The sequence below is a fragment of the Ictidomys tridecemlineatus genome, chromosome 4 (assembly GCF_052094955.1).
Source record: "Ictidomys tridecemlineatus isolate mIctTri1 chromosome 4, mIctTri1.hap1, whole genome shotgun sequence".
In the NCBI taxonomy this organism is placed as follows: Eukaryota; Metazoa; Chordata; class Mammalia; order Rodentia; family Sciuridae; genus Ictidomys; species Ictidomys tridecemlineatus.
In genome coordinates, this window is record NC_135480.1 from 113,973,409 (window position 1) to 113,981,498 (window position 8,090).

At 40.8% G+C, this 8,090-nt stretch overlaps 1 long non-coding RNA gene across 1 annotated transcript; it reads right to left on the minus strand.

The window, feature by feature from the left end:
- Nucleotides 1-3,069: 3,069 nt before the first annotated feature.
- Nucleotides 3,070-7,662, minus strand: LOC120889758 (uncharacterized). The gene is made up of 2 exons (XR_013437239.1): nt 7,524-7,662; nt 3,070-3,661 (listed from the first exon to the last, which is right to left on the minus strand). It is a non-coding gene; the product is annotated as an uncharacterized LOC120889758 (long non-coding RNA).
- Nucleotides 7,663-8,090: the final 428 nt, after the last annotated feature.

The following is an 8,090-nucleotide window of genomic DNA, read 5'->3' on the forward strand; positions in this document are numbered from 1 at the left end:
CAAAAATAAATTAATCTAGTGAACCCCAGATTGGACAGGATGGAATGAGGAGGAACAGAGATGGGAAGGGGAAAGACCGTAGAATAAATTGCACATAACTTTCCTGTGCTTATATACGAATACATAACCAGTGCAACTGCACATCATGTAGAACTACAAAATGAGAAGTTATACTCCATATATGTATGATATGTTAACGTACCTTCCACTGTAATGTATAACTAAAAATAACAAATAAAAAAAACTTAGATAAAAAAATTAGATCAAATTATGGAGGATCTTGAACGTAGGGATTTGTACAGTTCAGAAGCCATGGGGAAATGCTGAATACATGTATCTATGTGCACTGGGAGTACAAGATGGACAAAAGCAATGTCAGATATGATTTATTTCCACACTACTTAACCACGTTCTTAACACCAGGAACAATTCGGGAGGTTTTTGTGCAAACTCAAAACAACTCCTAAAGCCCTGATATTTCCTAGGTTGTAATCTGCAGCCACCCCCTAGGGAAATCTCTAAACACTTTTCACATGAGATGCACTGGGCCCTAAATCTTTTATCTCCATCCCATCCTCTTGGATGATTCATGATTCCAGGTGCTGACTGAGCCCCCCCCCTGAGATATACCAACCCTAACAAGCTCCAATGTAGACCACTTTTCCCCCGCAACCTTCTTTTTGCATTTCTAATTCTGACTTACAGAACTTGTGTACTCACCTAAGTCTAAGTCCAGAAGTCATTTTTGACTCACCTGTCACCCCCATGTATCTGAACAAAGCCTCGGGCTTTCCATTTCTCAGAGTTTTCTCCCTTTCCCATCTTTAGGAGGTTTGCCACAGAAGTAATATTTTTTGTTTTTCTTTTTCACATTTCCATGTACATGATTTCTCCCAATTCAGCCAACAATGAGCATCTATGTCCAGAATGGTAGTGAGAAGGAAATTTTTATTCAACAGGAAAATGGAGCAAAGAAGTTCAAATTTTATGATTTGATTACCAAAATAGGATTTCTCAGTTCTTAATAATATTAGTCTTCAAAGTAGGACTTTATTGACAGCATTTTTTAAAAATTCTTTGAAATATTAGTAACATATCAAGAACCAGGCCTATTGGGGCTAAACATTGATATTCTTCAGTTTTATTATGGTAGAAATGATAAAAACTATATATATTTAAGGCATAGTACTTGATGTTTTGATATATGTATATTATGAAATCATCACAGTAATAAAGCTAATTAACATATACATTATATAATAGTTACCATTTTTTTCTTTTTCTTTTTTTACTTTGTGGTGTATGTATGTGTGCATTTAGGAGACATCCCAATAGGTCTGGGGATGTAGCCCAATGATAGAGCACTTACCTAGCTTGTGCAACACTCTGGATTCAATCCCCAGTATCACCCCCCAAAAACAAAACAAAACAAAACAAAACAAAAAACCAAAAAAACTACCCCCTTAGCAAATTTCATTTCAAGCTCTTGGATGGATCAGTATTATCAACTATAGTCGCCATGCTACATATTGAGTCTCAGAATTTCTTCATTTTCCATAACTGAAATTTTGTACCCCTCGATCAACATTTCTACATTTCCATCTTCCTCCAGCTTCTACTCTCTGATTTTGAGTTTGATTATTTTATATTCCACATATGAGTGAGGTAATGCAGTAGTTTTCTTTGTCTGGCTTTTTTTCCACTTAGCATAATGTTCCAGCTTCATTCATATTGCTGCAAATGGCAGGGATTCCTCCTTTTCAAAGCTGAGTAAAATCCTTATTTCTGGGTATATATTCAAAGGAAAAGAGATGAGAATCTTGGTGATACCTCTACTCCCATGTTCATGGAAGCACTGTTCATGATAGTCAAGATACAGAAGCCACCTACATTTCTATCAATGGATGCCTGGATAAAGAAAATGTGGTATATCTAAAAATATTGAATTTACTCTTAAGTCCAGTCTAGAGAGGTCTCAGAATCCATATCCTACAGGAATACTTAAACCCCATGAGGGGAGAGAAAGCCCATCCCTGTGGTCCAGAAAGGAATAAGATGGGGAAGTGAGCCTAAGACTCATGTGTCCTTCTCGTTCCTCACCTGGCTCCCCAGAGGACAGTGCATTGAGGAACTGAAGGAGAGGTATCAAGCATACAAGGCTGAGCCCATGCCTCACTCAGAGTCCAAGGAGGAGGTGGCTATACCTGATAGCCTTGTGCCAGCATAGGAAGCCATAGCAGTATGGCTCCTGAGCTTCTGTTATTCCTGTGGGACATGGAATAGTTCAAAAATCCCTGCATGCCATGGGGGACGTGGGGTGCTATGATTTGAATAAGGTTTTTCTCCACCAAAACTCATGTTGGAGCTTGTTCCCAGTGTCAGTGTTGAGAGGTTGTGGGGACTTTAATAGGCACTTGGGGTCATGAGGGATCCACCCTCATGAATGGACGAACTTTTCTTTGTGGAAATGGGTTATCTCTCCCAGGTTAGCCCTCTTATTCTAACTCACATAGACACCTTGCAGTGGTGCCATGTGCCATGTCACAACACAGCACAAGGCCCTTTCCAGGTAAAACCACCAGATCTTGAACTTCCCTGCCTCCAGAACTGTGTTAGTCAGCTTTTGTTACTGTGTCCAAAATACCTGGCACAAACAGCTTGGAGGTGGGCTCACAGTACCAGAGGTTTCAAGCCATGATCTCCTGCCTCCATTGTTCTGAGACTGAGGTGAGGCAGAACAGTATTTCAGAGGAAAGTTTCTCAGCTCATGGAATCTGGGAGGCAGAGAGAGAGAAGAAGGGGCCAAGGATAAGATAAGATATAGTCACTAAGAGTATGGACCCTGTGACCTACATCCAACCATGCCCCCCCCCCCCGCTGCAGTTTCCATCACCTCCCAGTAATCTATTCAGCAATCAATGAACTAATCCACTGAGGTGGTCAGAACTCTTGTGACAATCACTGTGACAATCACTTCCCCAAAGCCCCACCTCTGGACATTGCTGCACTGGGGAGTAAGCCTTCAATACGTGAGCTTTTAGGGGACATACATTCCAGAACAAAGCCATAATAATTTCTTTTCTTTATAAATTAGCCAGTCTTGGGTATTCTATTATAGCAACATGAAACAATCTAAGACACAGGATCAGAACAGTGGAAAGATGAACAATGTTGAGTGAGTGTCAGAAGGGTCAACAACGAGACAACAGAGTCAAAGTGACCTGGTCAGATGCGGGTCTCTCTGGACCCATATAGGTCAAGTGAGCAGAACAGATGGCAGCAGTGAAAGGCAGCTCAGTGCCCATGGACCAGGTAGTTAAGGAACACTACTAAGTAGCCAGACAGCACAGAGCCCACCATCAGACCTTCCAGCACCAATCCAGAGGCATCGATCCACTCTGACACCTTCTTGGGAGAGGCAAAGTGATGAAAGGAAATTCGAAAAGCTTCGCTTGTATCTGAAAGGGCAAATTGAAGAAGACAGTCATTAGAACCCATACATATTGTATGAGCCAATATACATAAAATGACCAGAATAGGCAAATTTATAGAAATAGGGTTGGAAGAAGGAGGAAAAGCAGTGTACTTAACTGCTAATATGTAGAGGGATTCTTGTTCAGGTGATGAAACTGTTGTAAACTTGAGAGTGGTGACCTTGACTCTGTGAATATATTTAATAAATATTGAGTACCTTAGGGGAATTGTATGGCATGTGGATCATATCCCAATAAAGCAGTTAATAAAAATGAAACCAAACCCTTAAATAGCAGTTTAAGTGATTCCCCTAATCTCCACTGCTCAGATAGGAAAGAATTTGTGAGGAAGACAAGAACAAGAATATACTGCAGCAACTGGGCCTTTCTCACATGCCGAGGTACTGGATTTCATTTCTGCTGCAGCTGCCATTGCTTAGCCCTGACTTTTTCTTCAGTTTACTGTGGGTCATGGAGTAGTTCAAAAATCCCTGCATGCCATGGGGGATGTAGGGTGCTATGATTTGAATAAGGCTTTTCTTCAGTTTACTGAAGAAAAAGTCAGATTAGATAGTGAAGATGACTGTGTTTACAATAAGAGCATGAAGAAAGATATTATTATTTGCATTACTTGTGTCTTCCTTGTGAGGACTCGCAGCAGAAATTTGTTTGGCTTTTGATTTAGTGACACTTATTTTCCTAAAACATTGGTTTACTTTTATCTCCTAGGCATTATGGTGTATTTACTGTTGGTATTTACTGCAACACCAAGAAATCTGTTATTCCCTCCCTTGTCAGTCCTTGTCAACACACACACACACACACACACACACACACACACACACACACACACCCCACACTCTAATGTGCTCATCTCACTCCTGGCTCCATTTTGTCCCTATTATCCTTATTTTCACTTTTTCTTCTACTTCTAATTTTCTATAGAAAACCTTACTGTATTCTATGTATAGTCACACACAACTTCTTTCTCTCTTTTCTTTCTTTAAACTAACTCACCAGAACATCTCAAGTCCATCCTTAACTTTGTTGTGCTTGGGGAAGCTTGGCTAGTTGTTAGTAGGCTCCTGAGTATTCTCCTACTCTCTATAATTCATTCTCCACATTTCTGCTTTTAAAAATTACCACTATTTGTAAATCTTAATGTCACCTCTTACTTTTAAAATGGGGTTCATGTTTCTTTGGTGAACACATGTGCCTCTTTAGTACCTGACCGTTGTCTGTCTCATCAACTCCACCAAGCCCTCTCTCTTGGCTTTTATACACAGTTTTTCTCTATCTCGCTCCTTCTGCAGAAATCTTTCTTGTCCAGCCGCCCGCTATGAGGACCCCTCTTGGACTCTGTGCTCCCAAACCCCAAGGAGTTACCTCTGCTATCGTCAGTGGCTCCTTGGGGCAGGAATGTTGCTATATTCTTGAGTCACAAGTCCTTAGTAGTGTTTTTAGTTTATATTAATGGTTCTATAATTAATTTAAATATGTTAGAATCGACAGCTTATAAATAATATTCCTGTTTCTTTCTTGTTTACTGAACTTAGAACAATGGATACCAAAACTTAAATCAAACAAAGGAAGAGATGAATATACCAGTTTTGCTGATACAGTTAGAGAGTGTAGTATAAATAAATGGCCAAACCAAACTTTTCAGCCCTTTCCTCTAAGATCCCATGTTGGGACATGTCAGGTGGGGGCAATTTGTGTTTACAGAGTAGATATATTAGCCTGAAATCAGTTTCTTACACTCCGTAAGAAAGAGATATGCCTTCAGACTTTGACTGCAAAGAGGGCCTGAGCCTAGACCACGTGCTCAGCCAACAGAAGTTGGAGCTGGGCAGAACAGAGCTCCTCTGTAGACAGATTCCCTAAGAGACACAGTCTCATGTAGTATAGCTCATTATTCCCAATTCAGTCATCAGATAAGTCATTCCTTCACAAAGTGAAGGGTAAAGAGCAGTGGAAGTCATTTTGTCAATATTTTCAGAGGGTAAAGCTCCTGCTTTATGGTGGAACTGGGGCAGGGAGTGAGTGTGTTAGGTTCTAATGAGCACAGAAAGCATTTCTTGCTGATCTGAGCAAAATCAGATATCAGCATTACTGTTAATTCCATTGGGTGGAAAATGGAATGATGATTATGTTAAGAAATAGTCCTTATCAGTTAGAAATGCACACTGAGATGTTTAGGGGTGAAACAGTATATCTTGGGCTTACTTTTAAATACTTCAACCAAAGCAAATTAAAACAAAATAAGTTGTGATGGGAAGGGCTGAAAACAGGTGACATAATGTGCCAAATGTTGATAACTGGGTGATGATAGTTACCAAGGGGCTCATCAAGGTACTTACTCCCTTCAATGTTTTTTATGTTTGAAATTTCCCATAATAAAGCTCTCTAGAAAGGGATATCAAGTAGCTCAGGGAATCTCTGAGTTGTCTACAAAGCCAGATGAGATGAGAAGAAAGTCAGGAATAGTACCTAAACTGTCCACAGATGGAAGGCATGAGTGCTACCCAGGGACTACAGCAGCCACACCAGACAGAGAGAACAGAGAGAACCAGCTGTACATCTGCTACCACTGTCATGTCCAGACACCAGACAGTGTGGGCTCTCCATCAGCCTGCAGCCAGGATGGATTTAGGGCAGTCTCTTTGGGAAAATCTGGATCAGCATGCCCTAGGTCCATGCCCTGGTCTGGGGACAAATGCCCAAAGGTGGAAAGTGGGCTCTGCCACATTCTGTGAGGGAATCCTTTGATTTAGGAAGGGGATTCCTTTGATTTAGGAAGGGGATTCTGATCATGTTTTAAAAGAAGGTTAAATACCCACCTAAAGAGGAAATGGCTCTTTCAGCTTTTGAAGTATATTAAAATTTTTATTAAGTTTTCACTGTTTATAGTTATTTATACTTGTGCAATTCTTCGTAGTTTGCAAATGTATTCATATACACCTAATCTTACTAGTTCTTTATTTATAGTTTGTGAGGTGTTCTCATCTTAATCCCTTACAACATTTTCTGGGTCATAGTCATCTCCATATCACAGATGAGAAAATGACAGAAAAGAGAGGTAAAGTGACTTGTCCAAGTTCACAGAGCTTTTAAGCCATGGCTCAAAATTCAAATCCAGCGATTCCTGCTCTGAGATCAGTCTGTGTCACTTCCAGTGTGATGACACCAAACTCTTCAGAATGACTTTCAGCCAGTTTCAGCATTTATGTTTCCTTATCTCAATTCACTCATGAACCAAAACTTCTCAGATTTTTGTCCTTCTTTGTTAACTTTTCTAAATAGCTTGTCTAAATCTTTTGAGAATTATCCTAACAGATGCAAGGGCACCAAAAATCTATTAAATCATTAGTTTATAGTTTTTAACATGTATCTAAGGATCACCCAGTTCAAGTTAACTGTAGAAGAAGTGGTAGCTCTGAGACGGGCCATGAGTCAATTTTGACAGATTCTGAAGTATGAAATAGGTTTAAAGACAATTAAAGCGGTGATGCAGATTACTGTTGAGCCCTAAATGTTTAAATGTTTAATAAAATGTATAATATAAAAGAAAAATCCCAGTGAGGTGATTGTCTGGGACTCACTGTAGCCTCCCCAAGAAGTGTTTATACAAGGGCACCTGGAAAAGGGATGCAGATCTGCAAAGTGTCAGGGAGGAGCAGCTGCCCTGGATGCAAATAACTGGCCTCAGCACATTCCAAGGGTGAAAGTATGGGGGGGGGGGAGTGTGACGCTATTTCAAAAGAAGGCACAGGCCCAGCAAGCTCTCCCCTGCTGCTTAATACAGGAAATATCTCCCAAACTTCTCTGCTAATCCTCCACCAATACAATGAGAAATGAGTGCCTCTGGCAGCCAAGCAGTTATTAAGCCAGGACAAAAAATATTCCCGCCCATAGCAACAGAGCCAAAGATAACAGCAGGGAATAGCCAAGCTGCAGAGAAATGGCAGATAGAAAACATTCAATCCTGAGAGCCTTCCCCACACCCCTAAGAAATTGATGTGTGAGAAAAAGAAAGGGCCTCATTTTTACCCAAGAAGCTCAGCACTGTGTTGTAAACCAGGTCTTCCTGTACAGCTCTGGTCAGGCTGAACTTGGCTTCATGATCTGGAGTCCTTACAGGCAGGACTAAACTGGGCAGCGTTTTGAGGCTTTCTGATCCGTTTCTGGCCTGTTGATGAAATACACACAGGAAACAGAAGAAAACTGCTGCTGCTCCCCATTTGCAACACAGAGATTCATGAACACAGTGCTTGGGTAGACTTCTCCCACAGAGGGATATTTGGTTTTCCATGAATATTCCTCCAGAATTCTATCAAAGGGCTCACTCTCCCAGTGTTTCTCCAAGTGAGGATAAAAAAGAATAGATAGTAAAATGACCAGGCAGTCAGGATAATGGGCCCCATTCAACCTCACCTGGAGGCCAACTAGTAGACTTATTAATGAGCACCATATCAAGGCCTATTTCAAATGTAAAAGATCTTGAGGCTCACCTGTGCAAACACCTCCAGCCAACTCTTTTGTCCCAGAGGTGGAAAACTGAAGGTGGGGATGAACCCAGATAGAAGTTACTGAAAGGAGGATGGGTTACAGACAGCA